This window comes from Pinus tabuliformis, chromosome 2_2 (assembly GCF_031772625.1).
Source record: "Pinus tabuliformis cultivar Carrire ecotype Pingquan chromosome 2_2, CPIR1, whole genome shotgun sequence".
Classification (NCBI taxonomy): Eukaryota; Viridiplantae; Streptophyta; class Pinopsida; order Pinales; family Pinaceae; genus Pinus; species Pinus tabuliformis.
Genome location: NC_142300.1, coordinates 346212832 through 346231816, shown reverse-complemented (window position 1 = coordinate 346231816; position 18985 = coordinate 346212832).

Here is an 18985-nt window from a genome sequence, read left to right as displayed (position 1 = left end):
ATGCTATGAATATTCCATGTTTCCTAACTCATAAATGTTGACTATTTTCCTCTACATGAACTTTGTGATATCCCCAAATCTTGTGAATATTTTATTTTTACTGCAGTACAAACAGACTATTTAATTTTATCTAGAAAAGTTACCTTTTTGAGTATTTTTGTTGTGCTGTAATAAAGCAATAGCTATTGGTAAATATCTTTTTTTCACTTGAGAATGAGTTGAGAAACAATTACCTATAGAAACTAATTTATGAAGATATTTATTCCAAGGCTCAACAGGATAAGGGTATTTGAGATCTAGAGAAAGGGAGGAGAATTTGTTGAAGAGTCAGGCAGTATGGAAATGGTTATGTCTGGTTAGGACCAGATAGCACTGAGGATTGGATGTTCTCATAGCAGGAGTTCTTGAATTTACAGGAACAACTTGGGGGGATACTGTTGGACTAATAGTCTCAAGGTTGGGTGGAAGAGTAAACCAGAAGTCAAATTCTGGTGTGAAATAATCTGGAAGTGACAGTCCAGATAAGTGGATGAAATCTATTTATGTACTAGATAAATTCTTAGAAATGGATAGATAATTCTATATATATATGATGTAGGTCCTAATCTCTGGTAAATAAGTTTCACTTATCAAAATCAGTATGTAGATGTGTTAATATGCTTATTTAATAGCTTATTCAGTAAATAAAACTGTCTAGATCAACCTTGAAGAAAACTTGTATCAGACAAAATGTCATAAACATTATAAAAAAAAAATACAAGAAAATCTTTGCGTAATAGAACTGAACAATAGTGCATTATTATTTTATTTTGTAGGAACCAAGGGTCAAAACGAAAACAATATTAGTTATCAACAGAAAGGAATGACCATTTCTGCATTATCAACCCTAGGATATAAAAGTAAATATATAAGGAACAACAGAAAAGGGGAAAACCAAGAAAACTGCAACATCAGGTTAAGCCTCACAGTGTCATATATAATATGAAAATACAGACTTAAAGGGGCAAGCAAAACCATAATTAACTAAATAGAGAGATGTTCTGTAATTCTAGAAAAAGGAAAGATAACAGTCGTACCTACCAATACGGCAAACAAATTTCTTTAAATTAGCATAAAAGATGTAACTCTACAGTATTAAAACAAGTGTGAAGGGAAAATCCATGAATCTAGAAGAATGTCGAACAAGAAGAGCAAAACTCCCTTGCTTCCACTTTAGCAACAAATGCATTATATAACCTAGACAGGGGCTTGACAAGTTATACACGGTTGAATCCAAACATAATTAGTTCATAATGAAAGAATACATAGGAGGTCATGTCCCTCATAGTCTTAAAATAAATTTAAGAATAAGAATAACAAAATAGAAAGATAAATTGCATTAAATCCGAACGTTTATACCAAAACTGCCAAACAGAGTCTAGGGTTTGTACGGTTCGAACCCTCATAAAAAACCCTTCTGGTCAAAGCCCTCTTAACAATCAACGTTACTCAGATGGCTAGAGGCCATTATGGTGCTTTATAAGGCTAGACCAAGGGTCGAAGAGGCCATGCAAAATAAATTATAGCCAAAAGTCGAGAAGGCCAAGAAAGAAACTGGAACAATAGTCATGTCTTTCGACTTCTCCAAAACTTAAAACAAAATAGGATGAATCCTCCATATAGTGAGCATGACCCTTAAGGCATTTTACCCGGAGACTACCACGAGATAGGAACCAGGAGAGAGCTCCATCTGGCCACCACCACCTACGCCTCCTGAACCTGTCACATTAACCACAGACAGGAATGAGAATCCCTTAAGCCCTACAACTAAACTGATAAATATAACAATGGAATAGATGCAAGAGATAGGTCCTTACCTGGCTAGGCCAGACCGACGAGGCCTTCTGCTGGTTCACAATGGACTCAGGAGGCTGGATTTGTTATGAAAGTTAGCAAAACAATTGTTAATAGCTCCCTATGTACATTAAAACAGTTTAAGTTCAGGCCTGTAACCAAAAACATGTAAGATATTGTTTGATACCTATATAAACATTCAGCTCTGTAATAATGGATCAAAGATCCCATTTGTATGGAAGAACAGAGGAGGAGGCTAGCTCCCATACCAAGCGTAGTTACCACGTCTAACAACAGAGAAATGAGAAACAATAACCCTCTATCCAAAGGAAAATGGTCTAGAGGTTTCATCTCCATCGTTCGATTTTGGGTCTGTAGAGAGACCATCAATCTAGGAGGAAATCCCGAGAAGAAGATGTAACAATACCACCATAAAAGCAGTTGCGAGGGAGCACAGTCACCCAGGTCAATGCAACCATAGTGATTAAGGCGACAAGGATGCACAGGAGTAACTCGGTGTGACAACCAGAGACATTAACCCTCTAGCCTAGTAAGCCGCGAAAAGTTCAATTCATGAATCTCATGTGGCAGGACAAGTGTCACTTTATTAAATCGACAGATTAGTGCAATATCCAATGTAAAGATCTGTACAGTGACCCTCTCGGGTCAAAAATTAATGTTATGATAAGTATTCAATACTTGTATAATAATCACTGTGTAAATTATTGACAAGTCAAATAACCAGATATATAGTTAGGGCGTAATAAACTGGTTATCCATGCTATAATAAAGTTCAGTAAAGTAAATTTTTTTTTATGGTCTTTTATCATTTAGAGATGTGTGACATATGGTATCAGAACGATAACTCAGGTTGCTAAACTGAGACCTCTAGAATTAAGTAATAACAATACTTTGTGATATGCACGTAGGAAGAAGGAAGTTGACAGTATGAGGAGAGCTAGAAGTCTACCTCATAGGTCCGTAATAGGAACTGGACCCGCAACATTTCAAGAGGGCAACCCTGAAGTGTGGGTGCATCTGGGCGACGAACCAAGAAATACCAATCCAGATATTATGGTAACAGTACAAGAATTAAAGGATGAAATGGCTCGATTGTGAGTAGACAATGAGAGATTGATGCAGGAACAAGAGAAAATCATGAAGAGTCTATCAGATAGACAGAACCATTGACCATTAGTTCCCAGCCTAGAACATGAGAATATGACAGGGGAGCAAGAATTTCAGACTAAAAATGTGGAAACAAAGGGGGGAGAAGAAAATCACGAAGAAGAATCAGATAATGTGTCCAATCACAAGATACTGAAAAGACAAAAAGTGGAACTTCAAGGAGAGTTCCGGAAAATTAAGCCTCCTCTCTTTGATGGGGAATAGGAAGAAGCGACAGAAGCATGGCTCATCAACATGAATAAATATTTCTAGTTGTACGAATACGACCATAATCTGAAGGCCTGCTTGGCCATCTTCCAGTTACAGGGGAAAGCTACATTATGGTGGGAGGAAGTAAAGACAGTATGCGGAGTTAGTGAACAAAGTATAACCTGGGAAAAGTTTCAGAGATATTTTAAGGAAAAATATCTAACAGAGAGGTTTTACGACGAGAAGGAAAAGGAGTTTCATGATCTCTGATTAGGCCAAATGACCATGGATGAATTTATAACCAAATTCACATCATTACTTCGGTATGTTCCTTACATACGCAAGGAAAAAGCAAAGGTGCAACAGTTTATCAGTAGTCTTTCGCTGTTCATGAAAGAATGACTGGAGTTTGATAATACAAAAATGATGGATGAGGTCATTCGTAGAGCTCGCATTTGTTACCAGCAAAACAAACCAAAGGGTGACCCGAGAAAAAGGTGGACTGACAAAAAGGGGAGTAAATTTGTTTCCAATTACAAGGGAAATAAAGGTCCAAGCAACAAAGGAGTATTTAAAGGACATGCCAATAGAAATGCGAATAAGAATCAGCCTCGATTTAAAGTACTAGGTGAAACTAGAGTGAATGAAAAAGCTGGCAGAACTGAAGCAGAAATAGCTAATAGACCAGCTGTACAATGTTGGGGATGTGGAGGCCCTCATTACATCAAAAACTACCCACAACGTAGAGGAGCTAATCAAATTTCACAGATACAAGAAGCATCTACAATGGGGGAAGTAGCAAGAAGCATTCCTAAGATTAATGCTACCCTTGAAGACCATCAAGCAGAATTTCAGCCAACCATGGTTGAATTTGAAGGTAAAATTTTTTGACCACCCATTTTAATTGATCCTGGGGCTACCTTAAGTTATATCAACCCCAAGATTGTGGAACAATGTAAATTACAAACTGTTAAATTTAAAAATCCCTGGTTAGTACAACTAGCCACAGGGGCCAAAAGAAGAGTTTTGGCTAAAATAAATAATTTCCCTTTATTGATAGCTAACTAGTCTATTATGGAAGATATGAACATATTACCATTAGGGTCCTATGATATTCTTATAGGCATGGACTGGTTGGAAAAGCACTGGTCACTTATTAACTGTAAAACTAAGACCATCAATTATCAGGATGAGAAAGGTGAAAGACAAGAAATGCAAGGTATTCAAAAACCTCTGCAGATAAGACCTATAATAGCTTCCCAGTTAGCAAAAATGCATCAGAAAGGGGTGCCAAATTTATGCAATACAAGTAGGATTTGTTGATTCCAAGGATAAGTCTGACTCTTTTGAAAACATACCAGTGGTACAAAATTTCCCAGATATATTTCCTGAGGAAATCCCGGGTCTACCCCCGAAAAGAGACATCGACTTTACCACTGAGTAAAGCTCGGGAGCTGCTCTAGTCTCCTGAGCCCCGTACTACATGAGTATTCCGGAGCTCACTGAATTAAAAATGTAGCTACAAGAGCTGCTAGATAAAAAGTATATCTGACCAAGTGTGTCCCTTTAGGGAGCCCCAGTTCTCTTTGTTAAGAAAAAGGATGGAACCCTGCGTATGTGCATGGATTACCGTCAGTTAAACAAGTTGACCATTAAGAATAAGTACCCTCTGCCCCATATTGATGAGTTGTTTGACCAAGTCAAGGGAGCAACTGTTTTCTCAAAAATTGACCTCCACTCAAGGTATCATTAGATCCAAATAGAAGAGGAGGATATAGCAAAGACAAGTTTTATGACTCTTTATGGACATTACGAGTTCGTAGTTTTTCCTTTTGGATTGACTAATGCCCCAACAACATTCATGTGTCTCATGAACACTATTTTTCAACAATACTTAGACAAGTTTGTATTAATCTTTATAGATGACATATTGATATACTCTCGGAGCATAGAAAAACATAAGGAGCACCTCCGTATTGTTCTTCAAGTCCTAAGAGAACACCACCTGTATGCCAAATACAGCAAATGTGACTTCTCTAAGAAGAAAATCCAGTACCTGGGACATGTCATCACCAAGGATAGAATCGTTGTAGACCGAGAGAAAATAAGAACCATCATGGAATGGATAGTACCTAAAGATGTAGCTGACCTAAGATCCTTTATGGGTCTAGTCGGATATTATAGACATTTTGTGGAAGGTTTCTCTAGAGTGGCTTATCCTATTACCTCTATTCACAAGAAAGGGAAATCTTTTAGATGGACCCACAACTGTCAGCAGAGCTTTGATCAACTCAAACATCTACTGACCATCGCACCCAGTTTGAGCATTGTTGATCCCAATAAAGAATACGTAGTTTGTACGGATGCTACCAAGGAGGGTGTCGGTGGCATACTAATGTAAGAAGGCATGGTGGTGGCTTATGAGTCAAGAAATATTAAATAATACAAATAAAAGCATTCGGCTTATGATTTGGAACTGACAGCGGTGATTCACGCCTTAAAAATGTGGCAACATTATTTAATGGGTAAGAAATTCCTACTAATGACTGACCATCATAGTCTAACAAACTATTTCAGGCAACCCACCTTAAATGCAAGACAAGCTCGATGGGAAGACTTCCTAAGTGAATTCGATTTTGAAATAAAACATTTAAAGGGTAAAGAAAACTGGGTTGCAGATGCCTTGAGCCGCAAGGTGCATTGTTTATATGAGATTTCTTTTAGTGAATCTCGAACAATTTTTTATGAGCAGATATGTGAATGCGCTATGCAAGATTTAGCATACAAACAAATATGGCAGCAAGCAAAGATCTCGAATAGCCATGAACAACAAGTAGATATGAGGTAAATTCTGATGAATTGTTGGTTTATAAGAAAAGCCTATATGTACCTAACCAAAGACAGCTTAAGAATTTAATCTTGGATGAATTTCATAAGATTCCTTATGTAGGCCACCCAGGATACCAGAAAATGATTTCTGCTTTAAGAAAAGAATTTTTCTAGCCTGGTATGAAGAAGGAAGTAGCAAAATACTTATCCAGATGCCTGGAGTGTTAGCAAATAAAAGTTGAGCACCAACACCCAACATGATTACTTCAACCTTTGTCGATTTCAGAATGGAAATAGGAAACCATATCCATCGATTTCATTACCGGACTACCAAAGTCCAGGAAGAAAAATGACTCCATTATGGTGGTGGTAGACAAACTGAGAAAATCTGCCCATTTCATACCAGTTCAGTCGACTTATAAAGTAGTGAAGATTCCTAATATTTTTATGCACAATATTTTTAAATTTCATGGGATCCCCAAGATGATTATCTTCGACCATGATGTGAAATTCACATCTGCCTTTTGGAAGGCTCTTTTTGAAGGATTGGGTACTTAGCTACACTTTAGCACCACCTACCATCCTCAAACAGATGGAAAAATGAAGCGAGTGAATTAGGTAGTTGAAGATATGTTACGAACTTATGTAATGCAACAACCATCAAAATGGGAGGACTACCTGCACTTGGTAGAATTTTCCTATAACAATGGGTACCATACATCATTAAAGATGAGCCCTTTTGAAGTGTTGTATGACTGAAAATGTAGGACACCCCTATGTTGGAACAGACTGGAAGACATGTTGATGTTAGGACCCGATATGTTGGAGGAAATGAAGGAAATGGTGAAAAAGGTAAGAGCTAATCTGAAAGCCGCTCAAGACTAGCAAAAGAACTTTGTTGATCGAAAGTGAAGCTTCCAGGAATTCCAAGTGGGAGACCATGTTTATATTAGAGTTCGAGCAAAGAAGAGCACCTTGCAGTGGACCGGATGTGCTAAATTAGCACCCCAATTTTGCAGGCCCTTCCAAATTTTAGCTCGAATCAGACCAGTAGCTTACCAGCTAGCCTTACCCAGCCATATTCGTGTGCACAATGTCTTTCATGTTTCTTTACTTAAGAAATACATTTATGACCCTAAACACATTATCAATTGGCAAGACATTAAGGTAAGATATTTGTGAAAATTTCTCTTATTATGAGTTTATTAAAACAAACTAAATAATAACTGGTATTGTTGCTGATATGTGTAGGTCGAGCCGGAAGGCAAGTTCCTAGTCGAACCTCAGGGTATACTCAATCGGAGAGAAGTAATGTTGTGGAAACGAGTTATCACCCAGGTTAAAGTGCAATGGCAGCACTTTGGCCCAGACGAGGCCACCTGGGAGGACGAGCAGGTTATGAAGGAAACCTTTCCAGGATTGTTTTAGAAGGAAAAATAGCAAGACGATGTTACATCTTAGGGGTGGAAGATGTGATATCCCCAAATCTTGTGAATATTTTATTTTTACTACAGAACAAACATAGTATTTAATTTTATCTAGAAAAGTTACCATTTTGAGTATTCTTATTGTGTTGTAATAAAGCAACAATTATTGGTAAATATCCTTTTTTTACTTGAGAATCAGTTACCTGTAGAAATCGATTTCTAAAAATATTTATTCCAAGGGTCAAGAGGATAAGGGTACCTGAGATCTAGAGGAAGGGAGGAGATTGTGCTGAAGAGTCAAGAAGTATGGAAATGGCTTTGTCTGGTTAGGACCAGATAGCACTGAGGATTGGAAGTTCTCATAGCAGGAGTTCCTGAATTTATAGGAAAAACTCGGGGGGAGACTGTTGGACTAATAGTCTCAAGGTTGGGTGGAAGAGTAAACCAGAAGTAAAATTCTGGTGTGAAATAGTTTGGAACCGATGGTCCATATAAGTGGATGAAATCTATTTTTGTACTAGATAAATTCTTAGAAATGGATAGATAATTCTATATGTATATGATGTAGGTCCTAATATCTAGTAAACAAGTTTCACTTATCAAAATTAGTATGTAGATGTGTTAATATGCTTACTTAATAGCTTATTCAGTAAATAAAATTGTCTAGATCAATCTTGAAGAAAACTTGTATCAGACAAAATGTCATAAACATTATAAAAAAATAGAGATAAGAGAATCTTTGCATAATAGAATTGAACAATAGTGCATTATTTTCTTTTGTAGGAACCAATGGTCAAAACAAAAGCATTATTAGTTATCAACATGAAGGAATGACCATTTCTGCATTATCAACCCTAGGATATAAAAGTAAATATATAAGGAATAACATAAAAGGGGCAAAAAAAGAAAACTACAACATCAGGTTAAGCCTCACAGTGTCATATATAATATGAAAATATAGACTTAAAGGGGCAAGAAAAATTGTAATTAACTAAATAGAGAGATGTTCTGTAATTCTGGAAAAAGGAAAGATAACAGTCGTATCTACCAATATGACAAACGAATTTCTTTAAATTAGCGTAAAATATGTAACTCTATAGTATTAAAACAAGTGTGAAGGGAAAATCCATGAATCTAGAAGAATGTCAAACAAGAAGAGCAGAACTCCCTTGCTTCCACTTTAGCAAAAAATTCATTATATAACCCAGATAGGGGCTTGACAAGTTATACACGGCTGAATCCAAACATAATTAGTTCATAAAGAAACAATACAGAGGAGGTCGTGTCCCTCATAGTCTTAAAATAAATTTAAGAACAAGAATAACCAAACAACAAGATAAATTGCATTAAATCCGAACGTTTATAACAAAACTGTCAGACAGAGTCTAGGGTTTGTAGGGTTCGAACCCTCATTAAAAACCCTTCTGGTCAAAACCCTCTTAACAATCAATGTTACTCAGATGGCCAGAGGCCATTATGGTCCTTTATAAACTAAGGGCCGAAGAGGCCATGCAAAATAAATTACAGTCAAAATCCGAGAAGGCCAAGAAAGAAACTAGAACAATAGTCATGTCTTTCGACTTCTCTAAAACTTAGAACAAAACAAGATGAATCCTCCATATAGTAAGCATGACCCTTAAGGAATTTTAATCAGAGACTGCGGCGTGATAAGAACTAGGAGAGGTCTCCATCCAGCCACCACCACCTCCGCCTCCTGAACCTATCACATTAACCACGGACAGGAATGAGAATCCCCTAAGCCCTACAACTAAATTGATACATATAATAGTGGAATTAATTTAAGTAATAGGTCCCTACCTGGCTAGGGCTGACTAACGAGGCCTTCTACTGGTTGATGGTGGACTCAGGAGGCCAAATCTATTAAGAAAGTCAGTAAAACGATTGTTAATAGCTCCCTGTGTACATTAAAACAGTTTAAGTTCAGGCCCGTAACCAAAAACATGTAAGAGATTGTTTGATACCTGTACAAACATTCAGCTCCACAACAATGCACCAGAGATCTCGTTTGTATGGAGGAACAGAGGAGGAGGCTAGCTCCCACAGCAAGCACAGTTACCACGGCTAACAACAAAGAAATGAGCAACAGTAACCCTCTACCCAAAGGCAAATGGTTTGGAGGTTTCATCTCCACTATTCGATTTCGGATCTACATAGAGACCATCGATCTAGGAGGAAATCCCGAGAAGAAGATGTAACAGTACCACCATAAAAGTAGTCACGAGGGAGCACAATCACCCAGGTCGATGCAACCATGGTCATTAAGGTGACAAGGATGCACAGGAGTAACTCGGTGTGACAACCAAAGACATTAACCCTCTAGCCGTGTAAGCCGCGAAAAGTTCAATTCATGAATCTCATGTGGCAGGACAAGTGTCACTTTATTAAATTGACCGATTAGTTAAATATCCAATGTAAATATCTATACAGTGACCCTCTCGGGTCGAAAATTAATGTTATGATAAGTATCCGATACTTGTATAATAATCACTGTGTAAATTATTGACAAGTCAAATAACCAGATATATAGTTAGGGCATAATAAACTGGTTATCCATTCTATAATAAATTTTGGTAAAGTAAATATTTTTTTTAATGGTCTTTTATCATTTAGAGATGTGTGACAAACTCTCAATAATATCCCAATTAAATCTATTCATGCTCACTCTTATGAGGAAGTTGTTACTTATATTTGTTTAGTTTAATATATATTACTAATGTAAGCACATAATATGATTATTCTTCTTCATTATAGATATTTAGGAATCTAGCCATTTGGACCCTTCTTGGAATTAACTTCAGATAGTCTCAGAATATGACTCTTTTCTATGTATATACATATATACCTTTATACGTGTCAAATAATCAAATAGAATAGTCCTATTATCTATTTAATTCAAGATTATCTATAATTTTGTTTCTAGAATTTAGTTAACCTTTCCCCCATATAGCAAAATTTAACTCTTGAATTCTAATAGACAATCTGAAGCATACACCACACTCTTTAACCAATAGAATTAGTCTAAGTTAATTATTCAACCTATAAATAACCATGGCATTATAATGAAATATTTATATTCATCTTAACTATATATATATATATATATATATATATATATATATATATATATATATATATATATATATATATATATATATATATATATATATATATATATATATATATATATATATATCGCACACACAACTCTTACCCATAACAACTTACTCTAACTTCTCACCATAGTTAACTTCATAAACACTTCAATAATTTAGTCAGAAATCTTAACAATACTTAAAATCCATTAATATATATGTAGATCAGAATGTAAATGATAAAATCATAATTCATCTAATTCTAACCATCTGCATGGGAAATCTCAAGGTGAGAGCATGTTCTTCTGAACTAGCGAATTGAAACTAGCAATTCCCCCAATTCGCAAACTTCTTACCTCTAGGAATCAACAACTTCCTTGTATTCTTGACTAGTTTTCCTATATATCTTCACAATACTTTTTTTTAAGCAACATTCTGCTTTAAGGATTTTCACCCTTTAATTACCTAGGATTTTTATCTTAATTACGAAAAAGTCTTTCCTTTTTCCTCAAATGTGCTTTCTTTTTCTTTTAACCCAGTGTAGAATTTATATCCAAATATGTTTTTTAGAAAAATATTTCTCTCCCATTATGCTATTTTTTAAATTGGCAGTTTTCTACTTGGGATTTTTAGGAGAATATTTGGGAAGGTCCACCATATGGACTTGACCACTAACAAGTTTTTCTAGAATAACAAGACATATCTATTACTCATGTGCTCTTTCTGGATTATTTTCAAACGTCAATTTATTTATCAAATAAAATTTAGTTACATAAATTTCAATTATGGATTCTATAGCTATTAAGTTCGAACAATAATTCAAAAGCCTAAAAATAATCTAATCTTCAAAAAAAAAAAAAAACATGAGTTGTCACATTGAAGACCCACCAGTGAATAAACATTGGCCATTAGTCCATCCAATCTCGCTAGTCATAGCTTGAACTATCTTATACAGGTATTAAGGCGATGTGTGAAAAAAAATGTTCGAGATTTTTATTTATTGTACGCTGAAACCCGACCTGACTAAAGAAGCAACGAATAAGAAGCGATTTTGATTTTGTGATGTTCAAAACATTTTTAACTCATATTATCATTGATTGCAGAGTTGTATAATTACAATTCATTAATTATCTCCAAACAACAACCAAATGTGCCACAACCAATTAGCATACTCGAGCACAACCGTAACAATTATAATTTTGAGACAAACAAAATTATTTCTTGATGTCACAACATGTAAAACATGGAAATTAATTTGGAAATAATGAAAAAAAAGTATTATGTTTTGCTAGTGAATTCTACAAATAAACTATTATCCAAATCTATTTCCACTTCTGAGATTCTCATCCTATTGGTTGTTACAAAGTACAAATCGTCATGCAATTAACATTTGGATGGCACCTAGAGGAGTGAACTTTATAGTAGAAGTGTAATGCACCTCACTTGCCCTTTTTTCTGTATATATATATATATATATATATAAGTTTTTGTTACCTATTATTTTATTTATGTCCATCACTACTTACAATCTACTATTACCTAGTAGACAGATAATTTCTAAAGGCATATTTCTACCACATTTCTATTATGTTAGACATGGTTAGGAAACAAGTCTCCATTTTCATGAATAACAATCTCCACTTCTTTAATGTTGTACCATTTGTCTTGTTTCACCATCGTTATTATGTCATATAGTTATGCAAATTTCTCTATATAGCTTAATTCATACTTATTTTCCCTTGGTAGGCAAGCCTTGTATACTACCTTAGGTTGTCTAGGTAGACATTGTTGATACACTATAAAAGAAACATGTGCATTAATATTTCTCTATACCTAAAGTTCCCATCTATAGAACTTGCTTAAGCATGCATGGATTCACCTTTTCTAGGTATGGAAGTCTCTAGAAATAGTTTGTGGTTCATGGTTTAATTCAACCCACCTTTGCAAATGATGACAATGCTTCTCCCAAGTATTTCCAACTTCTCAAACCTTACATGGCATCCATCATTTCGATTTATAAGAACCATGCAATTTTTCGTCAAGTGGTAGTGGTTCACATGGTAGTCCCATGGTCACTGGTTCATATAAGTATGATGGTAAAGGTGGAAGGTGATGATTGTAAAACGTAATCCGATGGTGGGTGTGCAGGAAACAAACCCTAGATTGTTCCCAGATCGCCTCAGTTAGTTTCATTTGGGTTTTGTTTATTCTTTTGTCAAGAAATGTGTCTCACTGATAGAGTGCCCTACCCATGGCATGTCTAATTTGTAGCCAAGTTTTCGTCATTCTGGACTCTCATGGCAAGTGTACCCTTTCTTCTCCTTGTCGCTACTTCAACATTTGGTAAGGTATGGTCATTTTCCTATCAGCTACAAGGGTTCCTTTTCTATGTTTTCTTCTCTCAGTTTCTTTTTGTATTTTTTACCACACAGATATTTGTAATGGTTATGCATGGGAAGAACCCTGACTTACTCAAATTTCCTGATCGAAACAAGTTCATACACTGTCCTTCATTACTGTGGGTTCACTGGTTTTTTGGAGGCTTTCACCAGGGCTTTTGGTGTATGGGAGTTCCATCAATTACGAGGTTTCTTCCCAACTTGAATACTTCTTTTATCATTATTCATCCTTGGTATACATCTTGTTGCTCATTAACTGGTGTTTTGATGATATATGCGATAGGTTTTGTGGAATTTTCATGGTTGTCATGATAACATCTTCAGTTTTGGCTAAATTCATCATTGCAACATAATTACTAGGTAAAGATTCAGGGTACATTTATGTTCCATTAAACACTGTAAAATTCTTTAACCATAAGATTCTTTTAAAGGAAAATTTTGAGTAAGGATCATACATATTTGAATCCTTGATTAGGGTTTTGTACTACTGTGAAGGTTCAGTGTCTAAATTATGCTCCTAACTATTCTCCCATGCGTCTTGACTTTTCGGGTTCCCTTTTCGGGTACTGAAGAAGGGGATTCGCTCCTTCCATCATAGGTAAATCGTCGGGACCCCATGAAAAAATATTTCTTTTTCCTTTGTTGTGCTATCCACCCATATCATATTATGTCTTAGGGTAACACTAATTCTGCTAATGGATGTGTTACTATAGCTACTAAATCTATGAGAGTCAATTATTGATCCTATATATGCACTTGTGCTCTCTAACTCTTGATGTTGAGAAATAAAAGTCTATGACCATTACAACTCCATGATCTCTAGCTGTTCAGAATTTGTCATCGGGTAATAAAACCCCTGATTTTTTGTTTTAAGAGTGACACGGTTAGATTAGGATCTTTGTCTATAATCCTTGGATCTCTATTTATCTAAGGAATTAAGGGAGCTTTTCCCATGGCCTGGATTCTCCTCATGTAATACTTATATTGTAACCTTTAATCATATAGTGGCGTATAGGACTTCATTGTGCTACTAAACTCTTAATGTTGCTATTTAGTTGTTTGTCATGACCGATTTCTATATGCCATATATATATGTGTGTGTGTGTGTGTGTGTGTGTGTGTGTGTGTGTGTGTGTTTGTACACACACACACACATATATATATATATATATATATATATATATATATATATATATGTACATATTTCTCTTCCTAAAAACATATTTATTGATGAAGGTTTACCTGAGACTGTTTAAGATAAGTAATTTGTGTATAATTGTACTCCTCTGTTTTTTGTTCATAAATTAATGGAAATTTTGTGTCTATTTTTTCAGATTCGTTTATCTGGTTCATGATAAGGCTATTTTATTTTTAGTAATCAACAACATGGAATAATATTCTTATTATTTATTTAGATCTATTTACATTTGTCTTATTTACACATATAATTTGAATGAATAGATCTTGCTTACTGACTATTCATACATGCATGGAAAATTAATCAAATTCATTGTATATTAGGATGTGCATTACCCAACACTTGGTCAATGTTATTAATAATTCTAAGAGATCTAGTAAAAAAAAAATTGTCCAATCATTCCCACATTACTTTCCTAATTCATTTTGTCTCTATTATGAGAATTCATATTGCCTACTCATGGGTAATTGGTGTGCACAATATACTCAGCTAGTAGCTAGTTAAAACTACTCAGTACTTGTTCCTCCATTCGGTCCACTTCAGGAAAAATCATAAATCTCATTCTATTAAACTTATTGCACATTTTATTCTTTTATGATTGGCTCTTTAATAATTGTAAGATTAGGAACCTCTTGTTAAATTTCGCTACCGACTAGTATGCCTAGAAATTATAGCTGTCATACGTTTGGTTTTCCTTATATATTTGTTTTCCTTGGACCTGAATATGGGATCTCCCCATTGGGTATTCGATCCCTGTACTCTATTTTCATTTCCTACAATTCTATATTATTCATGGATTCACTTTACCCATGAGATTTATACATAGATGTCTACATTAATTTATCAACAGAGGAATTTATATGAACTTCAAGATAACATAAAAAGAAAAATTACTGTAACAGTAAACAATAATGTAATTTTAACAAGCAAAACAATAACACAACTATAAGTTATTAGATACACCTATACAGTCCATTCCTAGTTAATTACTATGGAGTTAATAGTCCTGTATTGCTCAGAGTGTTTCCATGACAGATGACTTGTTTACTTATACTTTATTGGCATCATTTCTCTGACATGATATTGATAATGAAATGTCAATAACTTATATGTTGTCATATGCATCAGAACCTTAATGAACTACCCCAGTAGTAGTCAATAAATGTATACACGACATTATTTCACCTACAACACTAGAAATACTAATTTTCCTTAAGTAGTCTAGTCAATCCTACTTTAGCCATATCAACATTATACATCCCAATATCATTTTTGTCATTGCAATGCCCCTCTTTAATATACTCAATTTATGGTACAATAATAAAATGAATTTAACACAAATACACAAAATTTCTAACCATAATAGTTGTTGGGTACACAATTGAGAAAACATGTTGCTCCCAACCATTAACTGATCCTCCAGTTCCCCCAAAATAATGATCTTTTTCTGAAGGAATAGACAACCTTCTGATTCGAGGCAATGTAATTTCATACACTACTTTCCTGACATATTTTTCCTCAGCAACATCCTTCTTTTATGGGTCTACGAACCCACTCACCTAGGCTTTCTTTCCTTTTCACTTAAAACCTGCTTTTCTCTCTTGCTGCGCTTTATTCCACCCTTTACTCATTGTTTTTCTACAACCGAGTGATTTAATAGATTTTCTGTCCCAACATATTAAATCTTGCTAATCAACTACTAGGGATTTTTCGGAGCTATTTAAGGGAAGATTAGTTTGATCTCATCCACCATCATTGGTTTTCGAATTTGGCCAAAAATATCTTAACTCAAGTTTTTCTTTCCCAAGTAATTCACATTTTTTTTATTAACAAAATTCATGTATTACATTATCATGCTTTATTGTTTCCTTCATTGAAGTTCATCATGGCCTCCATCCATCACATCTAAAATAAACCAGTCTAAAAATAATGATATAATTACATAAAAAAATAAGGGTATTACATCTTCCCCATCTTAAAATTAACACCGTCCTTACTATTTTTTATTCACTTACTTGATTCCTGGAACAAGGTCGGGTAAGCATCTTTGATTACATCCTCTCACTCCCAAGTATCATCCTTAGGTGTGAAATGAATCCACTACACCTTAACCCAAGTGATGCCTCGATTCTGGAGCAAGATCTCCTTCCGATCTAAGATGCAGAGTGGCTATAGTAGGAAATCTCCTTCAGGTTCGACCTATATTAAATTTTAATCAAGAACATGAGAATTATCATGGACATATTTTTCAATAAAGACATATGAAAAACATTGTGAACTTTAATGTGGCTGGGAAAATCTAGCTGATATGCTATTGGACCAATTATTTCCAAGATTCAAAAGGCCCGTACAATCATGGTTATAGTTTTGCACAGGTTCCGGTCCTTAAAGTAATTCTCTTTCATTTTACCCCTAAGTACACATGATCTCCAATATTAAATTATTTATGAAATCTTTTCTTATCTACACAACTTTTCTTCTTGTCTTGTGTTGTTTTGATATTCTATCTAACTTTCCATACCACCTCATCCATTTCCTACAAAGTTTCCCATCCTAATATCAATCTATCATTCAACTAACTCCAACTGAGAGGTGTATGCCATTTTTTTCCATATAAATCTTTGAAAATACTCACTTTTATTAAAATTTGGCCATTGTTGTTGTATTCAAGCTCAACTAGAGGTAGAAAATCCTCCTATTTGGTAGGCTTGTCCATGACATATATTATCAACATGTCCTCCAAAATATGATTCATTCTCTCTGTCTGTCCATCTGTTCAAGGGTGATATGCGGTGTTGAAATTTAGTTGAGTTCCCATGCCGCCAAATAGATATTTCCAAAATTTCGAGGTAAATTTTGCATCTTTGTCCAACACTACCATCTTGAGTACTCCATGTAGTTGGAAAGTTTCCTTCACGAAAATATTGGCAATTTGACCAGTTCTGAAACTTGACGGAACCGGTATAAAATGTGTTTCTTTAGTTAAAGTTTCCACTACCACCATGATGGAGTCATCTTATCATTTTGGCATTGGTGGCCCTATAATACAGTCTAATGAAATCATATCCCACTTCCATTCAAGAATCAGTAGTGGGTTCAACAATCTAGCAAGGTGTTGATGTTCCAATTTTACTTGTTGACATTCTATTCATTTTGCTAAGTATTATACCACCTCCTTCTTCTGTCTGGACAAAGAAAAAATTCCTTGATGTTGTTATCATATTTCAATATCCAAGATGGCCTGCATATGTATTGTTTTGATATTCATCGAGTATCATTTCTTTTAAAACACTCACATTAGGGATATACAATCTATTTTGGTATGTTAGCAATTTTTCAGAATTTTTAGCATAACTTAGAACTTCCATTTACTGTAATTTCTGTTGAATTTCTAGATATTAATGATCTTGTTGCATTGCATTTTTAATCTGTTCCACAAAGCATGTACTAATACTACAAAATGATACTCCCATCAAATCATGAGCATGTCTACTTAAAGAAACTGTTATCTTGTTTTATTTTCCTTTTATGTGTTTAATATTGAATTCAAACTCATTAAGGAAAGCTAGTCATCTTGTCTAGCATTTAGATCAGGATGGCTGAAAAAATATTTTAGGCTGGTGTGATCTATGAGCGAGGTAATTTCTTTTCTAACAAATAACATCTCCACATTTTGGGAGCATGTATCACTACTGTCAGCTTTAGATCATACGCAACATAATTCTTTTCATATGGCTTCAGTTTCCTAGATTCATAGACTACTACCACATTTTCCTACATCAACACTCCCCCAAGGCATTCCAAATAGGCATCATTACGAACAATGAATTCCTTATTTGGGTATGAAATTTTAAGTAGAGGTGCTACTATCAGAAGTTGTTTTAACTTGTCAAAACTTTCCTGAAATTTGGTTTTCCACTCAAAATTCATTCCCTTTTTCTATAAGGAAGTAATGGGATATGAAAATTTTGAAAATCCCTTTATAAATCCTCGATAATATCCTACGATCAGCATAAATGAGCCAACTACTGACACATCCTTAGGTATGGACCAATTCATAATAACCCTAACCTCTTCATGATCAAAAAAGAGTCCCTCCTTGGAAATGACATGACCTAAATACTATATTTTGTCTTTGTAAAACTCACATTTGTTGAGTTTTTCATATAGTTGATGTTCTCTTAAAGTTTGTAACACCAATTTTAGATGTTCCTTATGCTCTTATTCATTTTTAAAATACACTAAAATGTCATCTACAAGTACTTGCACAAACGCATTAAGATATTTATGGAGAACATTGTTTATTAAAGACGTAAAGGTTGTTGGTGCATTAGTGAGACTAAAGGGTAACACTACGAACTCATAACAACCATATTTGGTTTTAAACATTGTCTTATGAATATCTTCATCTTTTATCCATGGTTGATGATAGTCGGTCTGTAAAATAATTTTTGAAAATATAGTTGCTCCCCTTAGTTTATCGAACAGATCATCAATTTAGGGCAATGGGTACTTATTTTTTATAGTTAACTTATTTAGTTGATGATAATCAATGCACATTCTAATTGTGCCATCCTATTTCTTGAAAAATGGTACAAGCCGCCCCCATAGTGAGACACTGGGTCTGATGTAACCTTTGTTTAACAGTTCTTGTAACTACATTTTTAGTTATAGTAAATCCAGTATACTTATTCAGTAAGGAGCTATAGACACTCGGGTGACACCTAGTAATAAATCAATGGATAAATCTATGTCTTTATGGGGAGGTAACATTGGGATTTCATCTAGAAAGACATCTTGAAACTCACT